The sequence below is a fragment of the Sebastes fasciatus genome, chromosome 1 (genome assembly GCF_043250625.1).
Source record: "Sebastes fasciatus isolate fSebFas1 chromosome 1, fSebFas1.pri, whole genome shotgun sequence".
NCBI classification, from domain to species: domain Eukaryota; kingdom Metazoa; phylum Chordata; class Actinopteri; order Perciformes; family Sebastidae; genus Sebastes; species Sebastes fasciatus.
Genome location: NC_133795.1, coordinates 41247631 through 41271197, shown reverse-complemented (window position 1 = coordinate 41271197; position 23567 = coordinate 41247631). Strand labels below are relative to the sequence as shown.

General features: G+C 42.7%; 1 protein-coding gene across 2 annotated transcripts in view; it reads right to left on the bottom strand.

Moving 5' to 3' along the window:
- cadpsa (Ca2+-dependent activator protein for secretion a) overlaps window positions 1–23567 on the bottom strand; it is a 199583-nt gene that overhangs the window by 136775 nt on the left and 39241 nt on the right. The window lies entirely within an intron of this gene.

Genomic DNA, 23567 nt, shown 5'->3' with positions numbered 1-23567 from the left:
GACTTGTAACTGTGACTCTTTTTCTATGTACCGATCTGACAGAACACAGTTTATTTTCACATGGTGATAACGTACTTTCATGTGGTCAAGCGCTATCCCATTGCAATCCGATCACCCAAAACACATTTTAATGTCAGGTTTACAGTAATGGGGGTCTAAATGACACATATTACCAAACTAATTCATGTTTGCATATTCATGTTTCTGTTCAGCCTTTGTCCTCTCAGGAATCCATTTCATCAAATATAAATTGTCAAATTTAAATAATGAAAAAGCATCATAGACCACCCAACAGAATTCAGAAAAAAAGGAACTTTGCTGATATTCTCCAGATGCCCATTTAGCAGGTCTGAGTGGAAAGGGGACTCGGGTCTGTGTGAGTGACGGCTTCCTGTCTCTTCTCACAACTTTGTAAGTGAACTCAGGATGATTAATCAGCATCATTTAGGCTATGATGTCTGGATGTTAGCAAACATGCTGATCAACCACACTTATTCATCACTGATCATGTTTACTGACTTAGCTTTTCATCTGTAAATGCTTTAAAAATTGAAAATTTGGCTGCTGAACTTTTTAAACAAAATCCCTGGGGGGTGAGGAGTGATGACCCCGACCCCTGCGGTGGGTAATGTCACAGAAGGCCAACTCATGAAATGCACCGACTTCCCCGATACCAAATCTCACTCCAAACTCAATTGAAATGTTGGCAGCCCTGGTTGGGTGTATAGGTCGCCATGTTTTGGCATCGCTCAGAGCCCAAAACACAATCACTTGACTGACTTGAGTAAAAACTAGAATGGCACTCGGAGAGCGCAGACCTCCACCAAGGTGCGTGACTTTAAAAACAGATCACAGCTCACAGCTGGTGGTACCATGAGGTGGTCGGCTTGTTATTATCAAGGAGTGTTTCCGTGTAACGTATCGGTGGATGCCTCTCTCATTCAGCAGCCTTGTTATGTCTGTATAATGTTACCCTACGTTGTCTCTCATCCCCTCATCTACCGCTTTGTTCTTTCTCACCGCGGACGGCCAGCAGCTCCCGCACACACATCCACACACACGTATCTGTCTGCTCTCAGAAGGAGGCGGGGTCACGCGTCATCAACGCGTCATCAGTTACACTGCGCATGTGTTATACAAGGGGTCAGCAAACTTTACTATCAAAAGAGCAATTTTAGGCAAAAAATAAATGAATAATTTGTCTGGAGCCGCAAAACATTTGAGCATTGTGATGAAGGTAACACAGTTTATAGTCTAAGTATATAGTATATAAGTCTAATGCAGTGAGGGCCAAAGAGACAATGTACAACGGAGTATTGAGGGAAACAACATGTATCATAATATTACGAGAATGAAGTCATAACTTTACGAGAAAAAAAGTCGTAATATTACGAGAATAAAGACATTAATTTACGAGAAAAAAAGAAAATAACACGTAAGATTACTACTTTATAATATTATGACTTTATTTTCATAATACTACGACTTTTTTCTCGTAATATTATGACTTTATTCTCGAAATCTCAGATTTATTTATTTTCCTCAATGTGGCCCTAATACTCCGTCGTACCATAGACCTACAACAATGATAAATAAAAATGAAAATGTAAACAAAGAATAGTTATTCATTTCCATTTTTAAAAATCCACAGGGAGCCACTGGAGAGGGGCTAAAGAGACGCATGTGGCTCCGGAGCCGCAGGTTGCTGACCCCTGTGTTATACCCCGTGGCCTTAATGCTCTGGCTGATCGGAATAAAAGTCACCAAAATCTAATGGATTATGCATTGTGCCACACTCGACCCCTCCAAAAAAATTCATTCAAATCCATCACGAACTGTTGGAGTAATCCTGCTAACAGACAGACAGACAGACAAACTAACGGCGGTGAAAACAATGCCGCGGTAATAAGCTTTCGGGCTGCAGTTCCGCACAAATAGTGTGAGTGAAAGGTGAGCAGTTACACCTCCTAGCTGGACAGTTTTAATGATTAAAATAGAAGCATATCTGCTCTGTCAGACGAGCAGAGTGTGAAACCCCTCCTGTGTAGACAACAACAGTTCCTGCTGCTGCTGCTGCTTTGCATTAAAAGCATTCCACTGATGAACCGGCTTTTATTATGCTGAAGTTATAAGAAATGCCCAGAGTTAGGGGAGGTTTGTCAGCATGCAGTGCTAATGTTCTATGTAAAATGCTCCCCACAACAACATATACATATGTTTGGTGCTTCAAACACAGCAGGGCCGGCCACGCGTATACCTTTTAGTGCACGTAAATATGTGAGCATGCCCCACTGGCTAGCTCACGGCCGCCATTCTGCACTGCTCTCATACGGCGGTTACAGCTGATAACGCCGTCCCGACCAACGGCTTCGTCACGGAAGCGTAGCACATCCCCCTCCGGTGGAGGCAATAGATATGCTCTGAATTTTGAGTTTTGTGCCTTCAAAGGGACTCTATGTAAGAATCAGAAATTGCTTGTTAACAGCGACACCTGTGGCCGTTAAGTCAACGAAAGCCAGCGTCCTGTTGCTCGCGCTCGCTCTACATAGACATGAACGAGCATTGCTCAAAACAGTGAGGCGACACACGTCAGCTAAAACCACAATATCACTCTATATTTCAGCTGCTTGGCAGTAATGTTAGCTGACCAGACGAAGGTCTCCATGAATCAATGCTGATCCTAGTGTTGGCTTTTTCCTGCTTCAGCCTCCCGACCGAACAGGGGAGACACCGGAGATTTGGTCGGCGACGATAACGTTTCTCTCTGCGGAGCCTCTGTTGGTCTGGAGGAGCTGCAGCAGTTATTTCTGCACAAACATTCACTAGATATTCTCAGAGCTAAACTAACTCTTTTGTAGTGTGTAGTGTGTAGTGTGCGCGCATGCACCTGAGAGTGGAGCGAAAGAGCGAGAATGAGCGCGGTGTGTGAGTGAAGGCAAACAGGCAGAGGAGCAGAGACGCCGGCCCTGGAGACCAAAGCTACGGTCTCTTGATCAAGCAGCTCTTCCTGCTTGGTCGGGAACACTGTTTAACAGACGGGCTTCAATAGATACAACCAAGAGGTTTTGGTGCTTCCGTGTAGTTTGTGTTGAAGTCTGTACAGCGTAGCCACACGTGAGCGTGCATGGGACACCGACCCGCAATGATTCATACGTGTAAGAAGTTACAAACTGTCCCTTTAAGGAATCTACTTTTTCAGCTGCAGTATAGTAACAGACAGGTAAGTAGAAAAGAGAAGAGGCAGGTACAGAAAGCCGATGGGATTATTCTCTCTCTCTCTCTCTCTCTTTTTCTCTCTCTCTCTCTCTCTCTCTCTCTCTCTCTCTCTCTCTCTCACCCTTCTGCCTTTGCTATTGATTTTCTTCCACTGTCTGCATTAACATCTTGCCAGAACACCCACCCCTGCTGTTACCACTGACTGAGGAGCATGTTTGAATTACTGCTGTCTCCAAGGCATGCACGACACACACACACACACACACACACACATACACACACACACACACCAACACACACACCATGATATGCACTACGGCATATACACATCAAAAAGTGTGGAGAGCAATATTACGTATGCACTCCCATGTTCTCTCCCTCAGAGTGTTAGCAACATGCACACATGACACAGCAGACAGTGGAGCTGCAGGCTGTCCTTTACCTCCGGTCTGCCACAGGCATCTTTGATTTTTATAATAACACAAAACTAATAATTTATTAGTAATGCCTTGCTCTATAATAATGAATACAAAGGTGTAAACTAATTGTGTGATTTTTATCATAAAACATTGGTTCTGGTGGTTCTGGTCAAATTGTGTGGTGTGGTAGCCTGCATTGGCGTTCTCGCACTCAAGCATGCATACATGACAGCTCCTGCTCCAGCTCCAGCTCCAGCTCACCACCACTGCCTTGAAAGAAGACTTTTTGACATGATCAAATAATGGATGAACACTGTTTCTTTTCTTTTTCTCTGTGTTTTAACATAAATTATATGCCAAAGTTCCTGTTAGATGCCAACGAGCCTGCAAGGCTCATCTCTGTAGAAACACTACTGGCTGGGAGCTGGATCTGGTTTACTGGGGTTTTGCAGTTTGTGCAAGTTGGGTTTCTATGGGAAGTTTCATCACTGACTGGGCATATTAAGGTCTTTTCATACAATAAGTGACACTCCGCCTGCGTACCCGCTTGGAACTACTGTAGGGGGTTTCACTGAGCTCCTCGTGAATAGACCTGCTCTGCGATAGACTCGCTCTGCGAGTAAACACCTGTAACCATAGAAACGCTGCTGGTAAAACTATACTTTCTTTTTAGGCTATTGCAACATATTAAAATATAGGCCTATCATCGTGAAAGAATAAGTATAACTAATTAACATAAATAACTTTCAAATTTGTTCAGTTCATAAGTTTAGTTTAGTTTAGTTCAATTCAGTTCAGTTCAGTTTAGGTGAGGTTAGTTTAGTTTAGGTTAGGTTAGGTCAGGTTAGGTTAGGTTAGGTTAGTTTAGGTTAGTTTAGTTTAGTTTAGGTTTGTTTATTTTAGTTTAATTTAGGTTAGTTTATGTTATGTTATGTTATGTTAGGTTAGGTTAGGTTAGGTTAGGTTAGGTTAGGTTTGTTTAGGTTAGTTTAGTTTAATTCCGTTCAGTTCGGGTTAGTTTAGTTTAGGTTAGTTTAGATTAGTTTAGGTTTGTTTAGTTTAGTTTAATTTAGGTTAATTTAGTTTAGGTTACGTTACGTTACGTTCGTTTAGGTTCGTTTAGTTTAATTCAGTTCAGTTTGGGTTAGTTTAGTTCACGTTAGTTTAGGTTAGTTTAGTTTAGGTTTGTTACGTTACGTTACGTTACGTTACATTACGTTCGTTTAGGTTCATTCAGTTCAGTTTGGGTTAGTTTAGTTCACGTTAGTTTAGTTTAGGTTAGTTTAGTTTAGGTTTGTTACGTTACATTACGTTCGTTTAGGTTCATTCAGTTCAGTTTGGGTTAGTTTAGTTCACGTTAGTTTAGTTTAGGTTAGTTTAGTTTAGGTTTGTTACGTTACGTTACATTACGTTCGTTCAGGTTCATTCAGTTCAGTTTGGGTTAGTTTAGTTCACGTTAGTTTAGTTTAGGTTAGTTTAGTTTAGGTTTGTTACGTTACGTTACGTTCGTTTAGGTTCGTTTAGTTTAATTCAGTTCAGTTCGGGTTAGTTTAGTTTACGTTAATTTAGTTTAAGTTAGGTTAGTTTAAGTTAGGTTAGGTTAGTTTAGTTTAGGTTAGTCGAAGGACTGTAAATACAGTACATACACACAGTGCACGAAACATGCGTCCAGTTTGCTTTCCAGCACATGCGCATTAGGTGTGAGTAATGTAGTGCTGTAGTGCCTACAGTCTGTGAAGTCCCAAATGTGAGTGACATCCGCCAACGTATTCTCATACAACAGTTCGTATGATACTCTCACGAAAAAGTTATTCCTCCTTTTTCGTTCGTTTTCCTACGAATGTCCAGCAACACGTGTGTATTTCGGCTTGTTACATATTTTCAAAATAAACTTCCGTCTTCACAGGAAACAACTTCCTTAGGATTAGGCAACAAAACAACTTAGTCAGGTTTAGGAAAACATCGTGGTTTGGCTGAAAATAACAACGGAAGTGGCGTAACTTAAAGCTTCAGTAGGCATATTGGGCATCATTGGGCAAAAAGTCCATAATAACCTTTCAGCATATTGTAATTCAGGTGTTCTGAGAGACTTCTGCTCCTCCTCATGGCTCTGTTTTCAAGCTTTTGAAAATCTAGCCCGTGACGGGAGACTTTGACCAATCACAGGTCAAGAGAGCGTTCCTGTTGGCTGTGCCCCGGTCATGTGAGCAGTGGTTGGTATTCCCCAAGAGATCTCAACATGACATTGTCAACTATCACACCAAATTTGAAGCTACTAAGTTAAATAGTTTCCGAGTTCTGCTCCGGAAACGAAACGGACGGAAGGACGGACACGCGTAGCGCTATATACCCCCGACTACGTTGTCGTGGGGTATAATAAACAACTGAGGAAGCCGTCATGACACAGGTAGAGTCATGTAAAAAATAACAGGCTGTTGTATTGCTGCTCCTCCTTTGTCTCATGTTGTGGTGCTGAGCGGAGAGCTCTGGCCTTTCTCTTTCTCTCTGCCCAACTTTCAATCTCGCAAATCCGTTAATTACAAAGAACAACACGACGACTTCATGTTCATGGCACTGTTGTGGTGCTGCGCTCACGACGTTCCAAACATGGACATAACATTTTAATATGGTAACTGTTTGCTTTAGACATAAACACAAAGGAACAAATCATTTTCCAAGTTCTGTGACAGTTCCTGAGACTCTCCCGTGAGAAAGGCGAGTTCAGTGAAGTGCAATGAACCCAGTTTATCATCTGTCAGCAGGGAATAAAAAAGGGAGTGCGTTGAAAACCTCCAAAACAACAGAGCCGGTTAATCTGCTGTTCCTCGTGTACCTGCAAATATGTTACCTCGAATTCAAGTTCCTCTTTCTAAGAAAAAATTGCAGTATCTAAGAGTAGCAGAGGAGCTGAGCTCTTAAATACTGCAGTCTATTTCAAAAAGAGGACCTTGACTTCATTTTTGTCCGACTGTCAAAAGCAGCAACATCTGAGTGTGTCATTGAAGGATACTCTGGAAGAAGTGACCAATACCGACAGCGGATTGCTCCTCCGGATGTTTTTATGTGATCTAAGATGTCAACAGACAGAAAATATTTTTCTTTCTAGGATTTTAGTGGAAGCCATTCATTCATTGAATTGTACTGGACTAAGATGACCTTGTTTTCCTTCTCAGTGCACCCTTTACAAACAGCTGCAATGTTGAGACTGTCCTATCAAGAACTAGAATTACCGTCTTACAGTTGTACGCCTCCGCCAACCAGTCAAGTTGCAGTTTACATCCATATCTGTCCAAAATGTCATCACTTGATCTTTTTAGCCTATTAGACATTTGTGTGAAATTGTCATAATTAGCATATGAATTCTTAAAGCTGAAGTAGGCGAGATTGGAGCGAATATGGTTAAATAAAGATATTTTTATAAAACGGTCGCTATATCGTGACAGCACTACAAGAAACAGATAATCTAGAAAATAAATCATGTGCCTCTGTGTCCTCCGGTGCTCCTAACAGCATCTGCAAGATTTCACAGACCGGAGGAAAACAAGCAGTAAGAGCTGATCTGAGGTCTGCTGTCCAGCTGCCGTCTATGAGAGCCGGCTGTCAATCACTCGCGAACTCCGCCCAAACGGTCAAACTAGGCAGCACTGATCAAATATGAATCAATATTCTGTTACGTTAATATCTATTTCTCTCCTCAAATGTTTTCAGAATCATCTTGTAGTGCACGGTTTAGCTGTAAAATGAGAAAGTTGGTGACGCCGCCGCCATTGTGAAATCTGGTGAAGGAACGCCAAGTTCCGGTCACATGACCGGAGCACAGCCAATAGGAACGCTCTCTCAATGAAATGACCTGTGATTGGTCAAAGTCTCCCGTCACTGGCTAGATGTTCTAAAGCCTGAAAACAGTGCTATGAGGAGGAGCAAAAATATACTGCCTACTGAAGCTTTAAGTTATGGCTAAAAACTTGTTTTGTGAGATCACAGTGACCTTTGACCTTTGACCACCAAATTCTAATCAGTTCATCCTTGAGTCCAAGTAGATGTTTTTGCCAAATTTGAAGAAATTTCCTCCAGGCGTTCCTGAGATACCATTCACGAGAATGGGCTGGACGGAAAATCTGAAAACATTAAGCATCTGGCCGGGGTTGTTGCCGGTGCGGAGGCGTAAAAACAACAGATGCAGTAGCAAAAGTGTAATGTTGTTATTGATGGAGCGACAAAGTGTGCAGAGGGAGGAGGTCAGGGTGGATGCAAGGACAACAAAACATCAGACTTTAAAGGACCAATATGTAATATATTTACTGTAATAAACGATGATGTCATTACAGCCGGTATGTTCTCCTGAACATTTCCATTCTGATCCGGAACTTCTGTTTTTGTTCCGGCCGCAGTGATCCCGTCCACTGCCTATTTTGACTCCCCGTTACCATACATGAAACACATTGGCATACAAACTCTTGGCATGCCTTCTGCTGCTATGGAAGCGAGCAAACCCACTGGATCAACAGAGATAACACAACATTCAATTCTACCCGACCTTAAAAGCCTCGGCACATCTCTCTGTGGTCTCCGTGTGCAGCTGGGTTATCAAGGCAGCGAGTATTTGAGACAAACAGCCGGTGAAGTGATTCCGACTTACATTCCCTACCCTTCACCATCTGTTTATTATTGTAACCATGACGATGGAGGTCTCCTAACCTTACGAGACCTCTGACGAAGTAGTAATTGTAACCCAAACCTAATCAAGTCGTGTTTGTGCTTAAACCAAACCAAACCATGGCAATAGTGTAGAATATATATTATTGTGAAAGAGGAAAGGTGTGTGTGGACACGTAGGCAGGGTTTAAACTAAAGGTCTTTTTTCATTCTTCACACTGTCACTTTTCATGTGAGTGTTTGGGTCAGTGAGCTGAGTTTGGTCCTTGAGGAACTCTGGCTCAGAGTCTCTGCTGCAATAAATAATAAACAACATTACTGATGAACACACGCACACGCACACACACACACACACACACACACTCCCACACACACACATGCACTCTCTCTCTTTCTCTGTCCCTCGCTCTCTCTCTCTCTCAAGCTCAAACTCAAACCCAGACAAACGTTCTCCACTAGGTAGACAGAGTTAACTCTCTACAGTATGGGTCTCCAACCTTCTTTCCTCTGAGAGCTACTTTGACTAAATGAAAGTGATCGAGAGCTCCTCATATTTTATATTAACATTTATTCACATCGCTCAGCTCCACCCAAACCAGCTGAATAAGCTTCTTTTGGAACATTGTCAAGCTCACACTATTAAATTCACATCCGATTAATGTCATAGAAAACAAAACAATGTCGTTACTTATTTTACTCGTCCTTATTTTACTTGTCTGTCCACATATCACTGTATCACATCACATCCCTTCATCATCTGTAGTTCACATGCACGTATTACATGCTGATGGAGCCCATTGGCTCATAATAATAATAGCCCATTCATCTAAATATATAATACAAAATGTGGTGTATGTGGTATACACAACTTGCTACGCCATTGATGGATGCATAAATGACAATGATGTGACAGTACATCAGTCAGTGATGATGCAACATGATGATGATTCCCAAGTGTCTGAAATCTGAATCTTCTGCTCACTGTGGAGTAAACTATCGAGGGTTTATTATGTAAGGAATGGAGAATAACCAAAGTTTGATCAAACTTGACTCACCTGCTGTTGCCATGTATTGAACACAATACAGTGATAAACTGCTTATAGTGATCGCGTCTGTCCATGTCAAACTGATCACTATTATAATCAAATTGTATTTGTTTTTCTTTATTGTCATGCAGATTACCATCTAATTGACATTTACATATTTATTACATGAATACAAAGTAATGAAACGGACCGCTTCGCAATTTACTGGCTCGCTGCCAATTCTTCTGCCTTCTCCATTACCGTGTGAGAGACATCGATGAAAAATGACTTTCCTTTTTCCGTCGTGATCTCAATGTGCACGCAGCACCAGCCTCAGGCATCCAGGCAGAAAGCAGACCATCCACGAGGCAAAGGATCACGGGAGTTGGAAAAGTAAAAAACTTAAAGGGACTGTTTGTAACTTCTTACACGTAAAAATCACCGGGTCGGTGTCCCATGCGCGCTCGCGTGTGGCTACGCTGTTCAGACTCAGACTCCAATACAAACTACACGAAAGCACCAAAACCTCTTGGTTGTATCTAGTGAAGCCCGTCTGTTAAACAGTGTTGGCCACGGTCGGAGGACGCGGAGGAGAACGTAGCTTTGGTCTCCAGGACCGGAGTCTCTGCTGTACTCTGCTCCTCTGCTTGCCTTCAGTCACACACTGCGCTCGTTCTCGCTCTTTCGCTCCACTCTCACGTGCATGCGCGCTCACTCCACACTGCAGAAGAGTTAGTTTAGCTCTGAGAATATCTAGTGAATGTACAGTGGACGTTTGTGGAGATATAACTGCTGCAGCTCCTCCAGACCAACAGAGGTTTACCGTGTCTTGTGAAGTGACGGGGCTCCGCAGAGAGAAACGTTATCGTCTCCAACCAAAGCTCCGGTGTCTCCCCTGTTCCCTCCGACCGCGGTCGGGAGGCCGAGGCAGGAAAAGCCAACACTAGGATCAGCATTGATTCATGGAGAGACCTTCGTCTGGTCAGATAACATTACTGCCAAGCAGCTGAAATATAGAGTGATATTTTGCTTTTAGCTGACGTGTGTCGCCTCACTGTTTTGACCGTTCATGTAGAGCGAGCACAAGCGCGAGCGCGAGCAACGGGACGCTGACTTTCATTGGCCTTACAGCCACAGGTGTTGCTGTTAACAAGCAATTTCTTATTCTTACATACAGTCCCTTTAAAGGTCACCTATTATGCAAAATGCACTTTTCCATGTCTTTTAAACATCAATATCTGTCCCCAGTGTGTCTACAGGCCACCATAGTATCATAAAAGACCATCCTCTCTCTTTTTCTCCTCCTCCGTTTGTCCGGAAATGGGTGCAGAAAAAAAAATCGCTTTTTTCCTTGTATTCTGACGTCATTAGAGAATGCAAGTCACGTGAGGGTTTCCTGGTCGAACCAGAGAGAACCTTCAGTAGCTGACCCCGCCCCACAGCGCGTCACTGTCTCTCCTCCTCAACCGAACTTGAGCAAAGTAGCTCCTACTGTTAGTCTGCAAGAACCAGCAGAACAGGCTTCATGTACTCCCATCATCTAAATATAACATGTTCATTCACAAAGGCTTTATGTAATTACACTGTTTAAACAGATGATATTTATATATTATATATATTTGATGTCATGCATGTAGCAGAGTACAGGTAGTAAATAGTGACTTGTAAGCAACACAACACATTTCTGTTTCACAGTCAAACTTTATTTGAGTTGACAGATGACAATATTAATTATTCACAGCATTTGTAATCATCCCACCTGCAGTTATGTTAACATGGTACAGGAGAAAGTCTTCAGCTCTGGTAAACTATGGTAAGCTAAGCTCCGGTGGTCTGTAGTCATGGTAACACAGAGACAGCTACTACTGTAAATAATATACCATTACTCTGATCTTCCATACATTTATCTTTTAGCAGAAATAATGAACTGACTACTGTTTCACATCTTCTATTTTCCACCCTGATGGTCGCTGTGTTTACACACCGTGTCATAGCGGTAGCATGTAGCTAACCCGTTAGCATGTAGCTACATGCTAACGGGTTAGCTACATGCTAACGGGTTAGCTCTGTATCTCCATGTAAACAGAGCTAACCCGTTAGCATGTATCTACATGCTAACGGGTTAGCTCTGTATCTCCCATCTGCCCACAGCTGTCTGCTCTCAGCTGTCTGCTCTCAGCTGTCTGCTCTCCTCTGGGATGATTCTGTCGGTCATTTCTCACAGATGGATCTGTAAAGACAGACGTAAAACAGAGTGTATGTTTACGGTTTACAGAGTTGATGCATGAGGTAAACACTGAGCTAACTAACAGAGATATAAATAGTATTATTTACCTGAGAGAAACCGTCAGGAAAACCTGGAATCTGGACCGCAGATGTTCATCATGTGTCGCCGATTTCTGATCAGATTCCTTCGGTAACGTGCGCTGGGTGAAGTTTCTGGTTTATAAACTTTAAAGTGGTTTATAAGCTCTATTCTAGCTCCTCTCTCTCCACTCCTCTCTCTCCCTGCTCTCAGGCCGCGAGGGGGGCGGGGAGGGTGACGCTGTGTTGTTGAGGACGTTTGATTGACAGAAAACGCTGACCAATCAGAGCAGAGTGGGAGGAGACAGAGGCTACAGACACAGAAATCAGCACTTTTGGAAATGGGCTGAAACAGAGGTTATGCTGGAATGCATGATCTGATTGTTTTTTTGAAAAAAAAACTTCAGAGACATGGTTTGGAGGTGTCTGAGACCTATAATAACTAGTTTAAATGGAGTATAATATGTGACCTTTAAATAGATAGTTTGTTGGCTTGTGTGGGTGCAGAGATATATGTTAAACAGATTGACGGGTAACTGTACCATACCCGACCCAAACATTAATGATTTAACCAAGAATACTGAGAGATCTCCATGATCAGCATCAATATTAGATTTATTATAACCCCACTGCTTCTTCATTCTTCCTTCCACAGCCCCCCCCATCCTAATCCTCTCCTCGCCCAAGTTGCCATCTCCTCTGGATGGATTAACAGACCCAAACCCTGATAGTGATTACAAGAAAAGCAATCACTCGCCCTTAATTCAGATAAGAGCACAAGAGTTGGCATGGCAAGGGAAGGGGGAGAGGGGGGATGAGCGGTAACCTCTGTGTACAGTTGCCGTGGCGACCACATACAAGAGGATAAAGGGCACTGGGGAGTGTTTGTGCGTGTTTGTGTTGTTTGTGTAGTGCTCACGTGTGTACAGTCCAACCGTTTAAATGTTTCAGGAAGGAGTTTGAGGTACACGTCGTCAATACACACACACATACACACATACATGCACACACACACACACACACAGGCACAGTTAACCAGTGGAGCAGAGCAGCAGCAGGTCTTTGATGAAGCACAGTTGCAGTTTATTTGGCCTTCCCTCCGTCATCTGTGTTATCAGAGCAAACATGCACAGAATAATTCAAGGGTTTCACAGCAATGCTGTGCGCTTGTACTGGATTATAAACCACAGTACACGGCCTACTGCCCCATCTTGTTTACCTTTCATCAACAGCAAGATGGGAGATAATTTACTCAGACAGACAGACAGAGAGAGAATGAGAAAAGAATTTGAGCTTACAAAGTGGAAAGAGCTGTGGAAAATCACAGGTAACGGTAACTCACATGTTTGCAATTGCATGTTCTGTCGCTCAGATAAATTGGAAATGCTGTTGGAAAATTGTAGACAAAAGGGCACAGCCTTCGCAACTGCATCTTGACTCTAAATTTAATTTAGCAAAAGTTCACAGGGTTCTGTCACCTCCTCAGAACTGCTGCACAGGGTGTGTGAATTGTGTGGATGCACCTAGCACCTTTAGGACTCTCACGGCGCAGTTGGGGTTTGTTATTTTCTTTGTTGTGACCTATCTTTTAACCTAGAGATGCACCGATGCCACTTTTTTGGGTACTCGCCGATACCGAGTACCGATACGAGTACTTTTAGTCAATCCAATTATCTTTTTGTTAAATACTTTGTTGTTACATAAGTGCTTCCTGGGGGCTGAGAAAAGGTTACCTTGCAAGGCAGCTGGATTCTTGCAATGTCACGAGATCGCGCAAGAATCACGGGATAACATATCACATGAAAATGCATCTCGTCGGGCTTCAAGTAATGCATTTTTGTCCGTCAAGCAAGTGCACAGACCAGTCAGCGTCCTGTAAGGAGCTACTGGCTGCTACAGGGCGTGGCTTAGGTGTGTGTGTGACGTGACACGGATCGGCGAATGTTTCTTCTAAACAACAATGGTGGTTCCTACAGAGGTTGATGTAGATGCTGCAATAACATCAGTTCTATCAGAACTGGAGAGTATTTCTTCATTGAAAGAAGAGCAAAGATTCTCCCGACTGGTTTGATAGACAGATGGTTCGTCCAATCACCTGTCAAGTATGTTTTGAAAGTGCCTGCCCAGTTTCCAATGACGGCTTCTCATATGGCTCTGTGAAACAAACCATCTGGCTGATCAGGTTAGAGAAAAGCAGGAAAGATATTAAATTGATAATGATATAAAAAATTTAAAAGTTGCAAAGCCTCACGTTTGAGAAGCTGGAAACAGATAATTTTGCCATTTTTGCTTAGAAAATGACAATTAATTATCAAAATTGTTGCACATCAAGTTTCTCTTGAACGATTAATAGACGGTTCTAATAATTGTTTCAGCTTTAGAAGACACAGATATCATTGTGGACTTTGATGACAAGGAAGCAAAAGCAAAAGTGACTTCATGCAATCTGTTTCCTGAATGGTACGGTCCATGTCGTTCGTTTGAGTCTTGACATTCCAGCCTCGTTCTAAACGTCAATTTGAAAGCCGAGGTCTCATTTTTTTTGGCTTTAAAGCAAGTGACCAATCAACCTGATGGTGGCACCGGATGAAAAGTTAGGAAGTCACCAGAGGGGGGGGGGGGGGGGGGGGCTTGAATGTCTATACCAAATTCCATGGCATTTCACTCAAAAAACAACTTCATGGTGATGCTAGATGAGTCAGAGTATCATCAGTCATCGGGATTCGAACCATGAATGTCTCTACCCAATTAGGTGCCAATCCATCCAGTAGATGTTGAGATATTTTTGTCTGGACCAAAGTGATTGACTGACTGACGTTCCCTAGAGCAGGGGTTCTCAACCTTTTGCAACTGAAGGCACACTTGTGATTGTCAAAACATTTCCGAGGCACACCTTTCCAAATAAATGAGTAAAAAACCTAACATGTTTATACAACAAATAATAAACTGGGCTGTAGATATGTGTTATGCCACTGTCAGCTGTAATGACCAAAATACATATTCTGCTTACCCTCAGTGAGACACTTGGGCTTGCCTCTGGGAAATAATGAGATCAAGTCGTGGTGGGATGGGTGAGAGGCTGACACGCAGAGTAGCATTCAAAGTTGCTTTCAGTTTATTCCTTGCCTTTGATTTTGTGACAGTCACAATGGAAAACCCTGACTCACATAAATAGGTGGTGGTGAAAGGCAACAGAAATTTGATTGCCCGTTTTGACAGAGAGGGATATTGACTGGCAGCCAGTATCCAGAATGAAGCAAGGTCAACTTGTGTGAGCTGAAGCTTCAGGCTGCTGTCTGCTGATAGTTCCATCAGTTTATTTCCAACACAGTGGAGAGAGCTATGTCTTCTGAAGCAGGATCCACAGAGAAAGGGTCCAAAATCCAAAGGTTTCCATCTCGTGCATCTTCTGGGAAGTAGTCTGTAAACTTTCCCGACAACTTAGTCAAATGCTGGGTTATAACACTGGATATGTTGACATGAGGAGTGGCTTCCAAAGTTTCACTTAGGAGTGAAAACACGTCAAATCGTCCCTCCTTGACTCTTCTGTTCCACAGAATACGTTTTTTCTTGAAGCCCTCAATTTTGTCTGAAACCAAAAACACTGTGCTGTTTCTGCCTTGCATTGATATATTGAGCTGATTTAACTGGTCAAATATATCTGATAAGTAGGCCAGTTTTGCACAAAAGTTACCACCAGTGTAATGCTCAGCAAGAGGGGAGTGCTGCTCTTCCAGAAATGTGTGCACTTCTTCTCTCAGTTCAAAAAGGCGATTAAGCACGAATCCTAATTTAATGTATTCAGGGTCATATTTCCTCACCACACGCTTCGGAGCTTTTACTGGCGCAGGGTTGTCTCCCACATCACTTTTTCGCTTTAAAAACCGATCCATTTTGTCTCACTGCATCCGAGAACGTTAGCTAGCTAACAGTGGCAAACACGTTTGTCTCTACCTGATGATGTTTGGTGTTTTTACACAAGGCCTATTGAAGGAGGTTGGGTCACACTTAATCAACGCGCCTTCGGGGTACCGCACATGCGCAGTAATATCTGCTCTGCACTCGCCGAAATTGAGCCGATCGCAACGCACGACCGCAGCTCCAGTTACACTGCGCATGTGTTATACCCAATACAAGACCCGTGTCCGCCCGTGTCTCAGCCTCCTTCAATAGGCTTTGGTTTTACGGCAGCTGGCATCTTACCTCCTTTAGGTTTTACCTGTTCACTTTGCTAAATAATAATAAAAAAATAATCTAGTACCACTGCCTCCGCGGCCCACTAGATGGCGCTCTGAGGCCCACCGGTGTGCCGCGGCACACTGGTTGAGAATGGCTGCCCTAGAGCCATGCTGCTAGCATGGCTAAAAACCAAGGTTTAAAGCTTCAGTAGTCAGTATATTTTTAGCATCATTGGGCAAAAATTCCATAATAACCTTTCAGCATATTGTAATTCAAGTGTTCTGAGAGAAAACTAGACTTCTGCTCCTCCTCATGGCTCTGTTTTCAGGCTTTAGAAGATCTAGCATGTGACGGGAGACTTTGACCAATCACAGGTCATTTCATTGAGAGAGTGTTCCTATTGGCTATGCTGCGGCTGGTGGGCGGTGCTTGTTAATTCTTCAACTGATCTCAACATGGCTGCTGGGCCACAAACTTTCTCATTTTACAGCTAAACAGTACACTACAAGATGATTCTGAAAACATTTGAGGAGAGAAATAGGCATTAACGTAACAAAATATTGATTCATATTTGATCAGCGCTGCCTAGTTTAACCGTTTGGTCGGAGTTCAGGGGTGATTGACAGCCGGCTCTCATAGACAGCAGCTGGACAGCAGACCTCAAATCAGCTCTTACTGCTTGTTTTCCTCTGGTCTGAAATCTTGCAGATGCCGTTAGGAGCACCGGAGGACACCAGAGGATACAGAGGAACATTTTTTTTTTTTCAGGTTACCTGTTTCATGTACTACTGTCAGGATATAGCAACCGTTTTATAAAAATAACTTTTTTTAATCATATTTGCTCCAATCTCACCAACGTCAGCTTTAAGGTAAATACAGTATCGCTTTACACTGGAGGAAGCCGCAACTCGCTAATATTTGATATTTCTACTTGACAAATGATTATAAGATAAACCAGATTTTCTCCCTTCTGCTACTGGTATTCATTCACGCAGCGTTTGGGTTTTATTTGTCTAGGTTTGGAGATATCTGGTGTCTGAGATTTTTGCTTCCAGCCCAATACAATGGAGATTAATTGTTGGTGGTGCTCACAGCGTTGAAAAATGATGTTTATAAAATGAAAATGTCCTTCACTATCCCTGTTACTCAGATAGACCGTTTCTGAAAAGGGGATGTTGCTGTTGAAGTCATTTGAGTGAACTAACCCTTTAACGGATTATTAAAATTATCAGTCATTATTTTATTTTTCTATTAATTCATGGATTGACTGTTTCACCCAGTGTGTTTTCTCCAGTCTATTGTGAGCAGTTTCAGAGGCTTTCAGTGGCTGCTGACTCCACCACAGCCCCTAATGGCTGAAACCCATCTGATAAAAGGAAAGAACACCCATTCTGTTCTTCCCTCACTACATATCCGCCGCTTTGGCCTGCAATTCAATTTCTCTCCCAGCTCCAGCCATCATTACTGGCAAAGGCACATTCATCAAAAGGGATGTGCCTCGCTTTTTGACCCCGCTGCTCTTTATACGATGTGTGTGCAGTTTGTTAGAGAACAATCACCTCATCTGCTGCTCTGAGGCGTTCACCGGCCTGTTTGAAGTAATGGTACACCCAACATGGTATACAGACACATGCATGTGTGTTATGTACAAATACAATAACTTCAATTTGTTATTGGTACTGTTTAGTCTATTTTCTAGGCTGAACTAAACAAACTAGTGCTCGTGCATAACATGCCTGTTCAAAACAGGCCGAATGCTTGGCCTGGGGTGTCGTTGCTTGCAGCTTTCACGAGGCGCTTTTGGCGGTGGACACGGGTCAGCACGGGGCACCCTCACCGGTCTGCAGCTACGCAGCCCCATACGCAACAAACTGCTCCTCACTGTGTGTTCTGACACCTTTCTATCAGAACCAGCATAAACTTTTTCAGCAGTTTGAGCTCCAGTAGCTCTTCTATTGGATCAGACAACACGGGCCAGCCTTCGCTCCCCACGTGCATCAATGAGCCTCGGGTTTGACCCTGTCGGCGGTTCACCGGTTCTCCTTCCTTGGACCACTTTTGGTACAGTAGGTCCTGACCACTGCAGACTGGGAACATCCCACAAGAGCTGCAGTTCTGGAGATGCTCTGACCCAGTCGTCTAGACAGCACCATTTGGCCCTCGTCAAAGTCACTCACATCCTTAAGCTGGCCCATTTTTTCTGCTTCCAGCACAAAGTTCAAAATGTTCACTTGCTGTCTAATATATCCACCCCACTGCCAGGTGCCATGGTAACGAGATAATCCATGTTATTCACTTCACCTGTCAATGGTCTTAATGTTATGGCTGATCAGCGTTTGCATAAAGTAGTTGATGAAAGCACGTATGCATTCGCATTTTAACTTGACAAAATGTCCAAGATTTGTCTAAAACTTGTATCTCATGTGGGACTTAAACAAACTAGAAAGATCGCACCAGAAGCAGGGGGCCCCGTTCCTCCCCGGCGGGGAGAGAGGACGTAGAGAGCACTTTGTCCACGGCCCCGGCAAGCACCTTTCGCCCTGAGCCTTTCCAAGCCGTCCTGTGGCCGGTCGCGGCGCACCGCCTCGTATGTGGGACTCCCCAGTCTGCCGTGTGTCGCTCACACCCTCCAGCTGGCTGTTAACGAGGGTCTTTAGGCACAGAGAAGTACTCGTATTGGTACTCGGTATTGTAGTGGTGTCGCTGCATCCCTAATAAAAACGTTCAGCATCTGGCTCATTGTGCACGGATCAGACAACAGTCACTCTACTAACGAGGGCAGCGACATGTTGCTTTGAAACACGTTGGGAGGGGGGGGGCTCCGTCTGGCTCTTCTTTAAAAGCACACAAGCAGAGCCGCAGGGTGGCAAAAGATGACACTAGTGGGTCAAATCCCATTCCAGCTCCTGTAACCTGCATCTGTGCTTAACTGTTTCCAAACCAGGGTCATCTCCAGGTTACACACACGCTGCATCAGCCCGCCGGGTAGAACCACAGTCAAGACATAAGCTCGTGTGGCAAAGGATGTTTCAACATCTTGTTAAGTGGAAGCTCACAATGTGGATTAAAGGATTACCTCATAACGCCGTGGGTTTGGATTTAGAGCCCGTTCAAACGATGCGCATGTGTTAGACGCATGTCAAAAAAAATATTTGTACAGAAGTTACACTTAGTGTCACATCATCTTTTAATTCAGTGAGCCATCTGTCAGTGCTGTCAGACGGTTTTACATATGTCCAATGTTTTCCTTTTGAACTAAAGTCTCAAAAATCACAGCCGTCTCCCAGTGAGCTCTGTTATAGAGGAACCATATGCCTTGTTGTGTGAGATTAGTTATTTAACTGTGGCTTGGTACTGTTGGTTTTTAATTGGCAGTTATTAGCAACCGAGTGCAGCTCCTATACACCAAGAGGACAATATTTACTCTCAGCACTGATAACTGGAAACGTCTCATTTAGTGGAAATGTCTGTTTGCTGTAATGCCTCGGCCTCCCTTCCTGTCTGCCGCCCTCTAATCACCACCCCTGTTAAAACACTCCAATTCTCTCATCCTCCTCTCTTTCCAGTTCCACACTCCAGTCCTCTTATTGCCGTCTCTTTTCTCTCATTCGTCTTTTCTGCAGGGACCTCAGAGGAACATTTACTCCACCCTTTAGTTCACCTCCTGACTTTATTATTCCATACCTGACGTGTAGTCTTTGTAAAGAGATGGTGATTAAAGACCGACTAAAGTTAAAATGATTCCATCTAAGAAAATAATTAATATCTGCTTTTGTGTTTTATTTGACTCATTTGGTCAACACTGTAATAACCAAACAGAATTAAATGATATTTATTTTAGTGCAGTGATAGCTCCCCTATGCTGGTGTTCTCCAGAAACACTTAATTACTGTAAGGTACTGTAATTTCATTGGGGCAATATCTGAACTAACTACAATTACCGCCTTGCGGTTGAATGCCTCCTGCTCCGGAGCAGGTTATGTGTTCAGCATCAGTTACCATGGCGATGCATGTCATCTAAGACAGCAAAACATGTCAACTTGACCATTGTAAATTATGACATTTTGCATGATACACTAAGTGTGAAGAGAAGCCTTACCTTTACTGTTGATTCAAACTTTTTAGTAAACTTTTTTTTCTTTTTTTACATTACAAATTCTGTGACAACAATTTTTGAGGACATCCAGGAGAGACGTGAAAATCTACATTTCAAGCTGGCCCCAGCCAGAACCAGTGGTGGGGGCTACCGAAAAAATGTAAATTCAAGTACCTTCATCCCATACATAGTGTCACTCGTCTACCATCTATCATATATATACTATTCTATGCTATCATATCACATACCTGACATCCAGCATACATCAGAGGGCTTTTTTTGCAACCCTTCCATCTTTTACACCTGACGACACACATCTGCGCTGCTGTCTTGACCCCATGGTTACCGCAGGTGTAGTTGAAGTATGTAAAGTGTAGGTAGCACATTCAGTGGCAGGCTGCTGTCTCAGTCCTGCTCAACGAAGCCCCCAGGAAGAGCGCCAGTCGTTGATCCCAACTTTCGTAGTGGCCAAACGGCGGTACTGCAACTTCAGTGTCAGTCATGCGATGCATTGGGCCCAAAAATACTTTTTCCCATAGACTTACATTAGGAAAGAGACATCTGTAACTACTACATTTTCAATATCAAATTGCTCAGTGGGGATTAAGAGTGGCACACTAAGCGTTTATGAAGCATCTGGTCTCTCTCTCCCCAAAAAGGAAACATCCAGGAGGAATCACTGCTACTTAAATCTAAAGCTATGTGGATCTGTATGACATTCTCCAGTCAACATCATCCAACAAGTTGACATGTGTATTATCTCTCTATAAATCTGCACAATAGATGTAGTATCATCATAGCTTCAATTTTCTTACAAAAACAGTTCGGAAATTCTTCAATGTAAGGTCAATTTTAAAAGACATGGAAAATTCAACTTTAAACTGCCTTAACTTGTATGGACTATTTGTTAACATCAGTTCATCTTTCAAATGTTATTTAACTATTCTATTCTGTGTATGATTTTTAGGCATAACCTAGAATGCCTTTGCACAACTCTGTGGTCACATCATGAGCATTTGGTCCGGTAGCTACTGGTATCATAGATATATATACGTAGATGCTGCATTGGCCTTTGGATCGTACGTCAATGTTGCCACCATATTTGTGCAGGCAGGACTGGCCTGTAAACACATACAGGTGAACGGGGGGGGCTGCCGTTTTTCTGGATAAAAAGCACTATAACGTCTTAATTTCTCAACCGATTTCAATGAGTCGTTTTTATATTCAAGTGTTTATGATCTTAAGTTAGACTTAGTATACACTTTTTTTATTCAAAGCTATCTTTAGTTACTTTAGGTGTGCTAACAGGTTATATTATGCTATATTATATAGGTGACGTCTCCACAAAGAAAAATAAGCCAAAGCCATATAACGTGGGTTTTTTACAATTTCTTGTGACAAATCAATTATATTACTATCTATAAACTATGTATTCAAAGAAAATAGCAGCAACAACAATGGCAAATAAGAGCAGATCAGACTTCTTTCTACCTAATAATAAAAGAGGGAAAATTAGAAATGAATGCCTGTCTCTAATAATAGCCTGCCTCCTTTCATTCATAAGATCAGGCTCGTACGGCTAATAAGAACACTGCGCAGCTCTCGGATGAATCAAGAGAGAAAACCTTTCACACAGCTAGTATGTATCAGGACTTACAAATGAAAAATAGCATACATTAAAATGATAACTCATTCAGGATTGCTAAGCAGCATCACAAATGTGGAGTAACAGCCTTGCCAGCGCCAACAAGACCTCCTATTATCCCTTCCTCATGTCTCTATTCAGAGATCTGCTGCAAAAGACAGCAACAGATTTCTCAGCTTACAGCTCATTAATTCAGAGTGGTTACTCCAGAAATGGCAATTGTTCATGACAAGAGGAGAAAAAAAAAGCTTCCATTTTGTGCCTCAGCATGGAAAGAGCTTTACTTAAAGATTCCAGCAAAAATGCTACAGTACCTTATTTAAAATGCTCACTTTTTGTTAACTTGACTAGCTTACAAAGTGACTCATGTGTTGATACACTTCTAATATCCGTTATGAAGCTGTAGGTGGTGTTGTGTTTGACGGTATTAAAGTTGTTTTTTAATATTTTGTCCACATCATTTGCATCAATGGAGAGCAACAACTTTTAATATAATTACAATCCATTACAACACCACCCTAATCTTTAAATGTCAAACATTACCATACATTTGAATCAACACCAAACCTGAATTACCAAGCGCCGGGCTGTGAGGCAAATTTTCGTAGTGGTCAAACGGCGGTACTACAACTTCCGTGTCGGTCATGTGATGACATTGGACCAAAAAAATATTTTTCCCATAGACTTACATTGAGAAAGAGACGTCCGTAAATGCGCCTGCTCTATGGGCCCACTGGATGCGGAATATCGCAGGATTGAAGTTGACCCACCCCCTGTATCTAGGCAACTGTGCATATGTTTTGTCATGTGACCACAAATTCAGGAAGTACCCATCATTTCTATCTTGCTGTGATGGAGAGAAGCACATGGGAGAAGTGGTAAGTACTTTTTTACACCAAAAACATTTTTTTGCCTGACAAAGTAAATGTTCTGCATGTCAGGAATAATGACTGTTAGGTCAAAGCAAATTTATCCAGGTCTAAAAAAATATATTATACATGTTGGTGATTTACTAACGTATAAAACCATGTGAATCACTTCGCTAAAGATTATTCTGAATTGCTAAGATAGGCCATTTTTTTCCAAAATGGTAGCTATCGGTCAAAAAGGGGGCCAAAGGCTATGATGGGGTAAATTGAGCCACTGGCTCACAGATTCACGCCCCAACCACACTGGATATGTGGCTCCTACTGAAATTCTACCCGTACCCAAAATTCAGCAGCCCAGGAAACAAACAAACCGAAAGCATGTGAAGACAAGAATCCTGACTTATACACCTGAAAAGCAGGCAATTGAAAGAGCTCCTGAAGAGAGGAAAAATAAACAGAAAGGGAAAAAGGAAAGTACCATCCAAGAACAAGGAAAGCTGAAGAGGAAGCAAACCAAGACGAAAATCACAGCGTACAGCAGCTCTGAGGAGAGTGATGTTCCCATCCCATTTGATGACACTTCTGAGCATGATAGTTCTAATGATGAGAGAAGTGAATCACACATCTCAGATCTGTTAGTTGGTGAATTTGTCATAGTAAACTTCGCATCCAAAGGCAGGAGCTACCATTACCTTGGCTTGGTTGAGAGCCTGGAGGGCAACGAAGTGGGTGCAAGATGAATCCGTGGGAGCACTGGACGTGAGAAGCCCACCTTTGCGTTCAAGGAAAAGGAGGAGGCATCTTTTCCACTGAGCGATGTGCTGAAGAAGCTACCTCAACCTCAAAAGGCTGGAGGAACTGCAAGGAGGGAGCAACAGTTCATATTCCCCTGTAGGGATGTCACGAGAACCGATACTTCGGTACCAACTCGGTACCAAAATTAAAAAAATGTGACGGTACTCGTTTTCTTCGGTACGGAAGGTACCGAACGATGCCTGTAATTGTCATTTGGTACTGAAGATGCGATTCTTCCGGATCTAATGGGGACAGTATACACTTACAAGTGTTCTCATCTGCCGTGAAATGAAGGAAGAAGAGGAATGCCGTAACAGCACGGAAAACAACAACACGAGACGTGAAAGAAGGCATCTGGCTAAT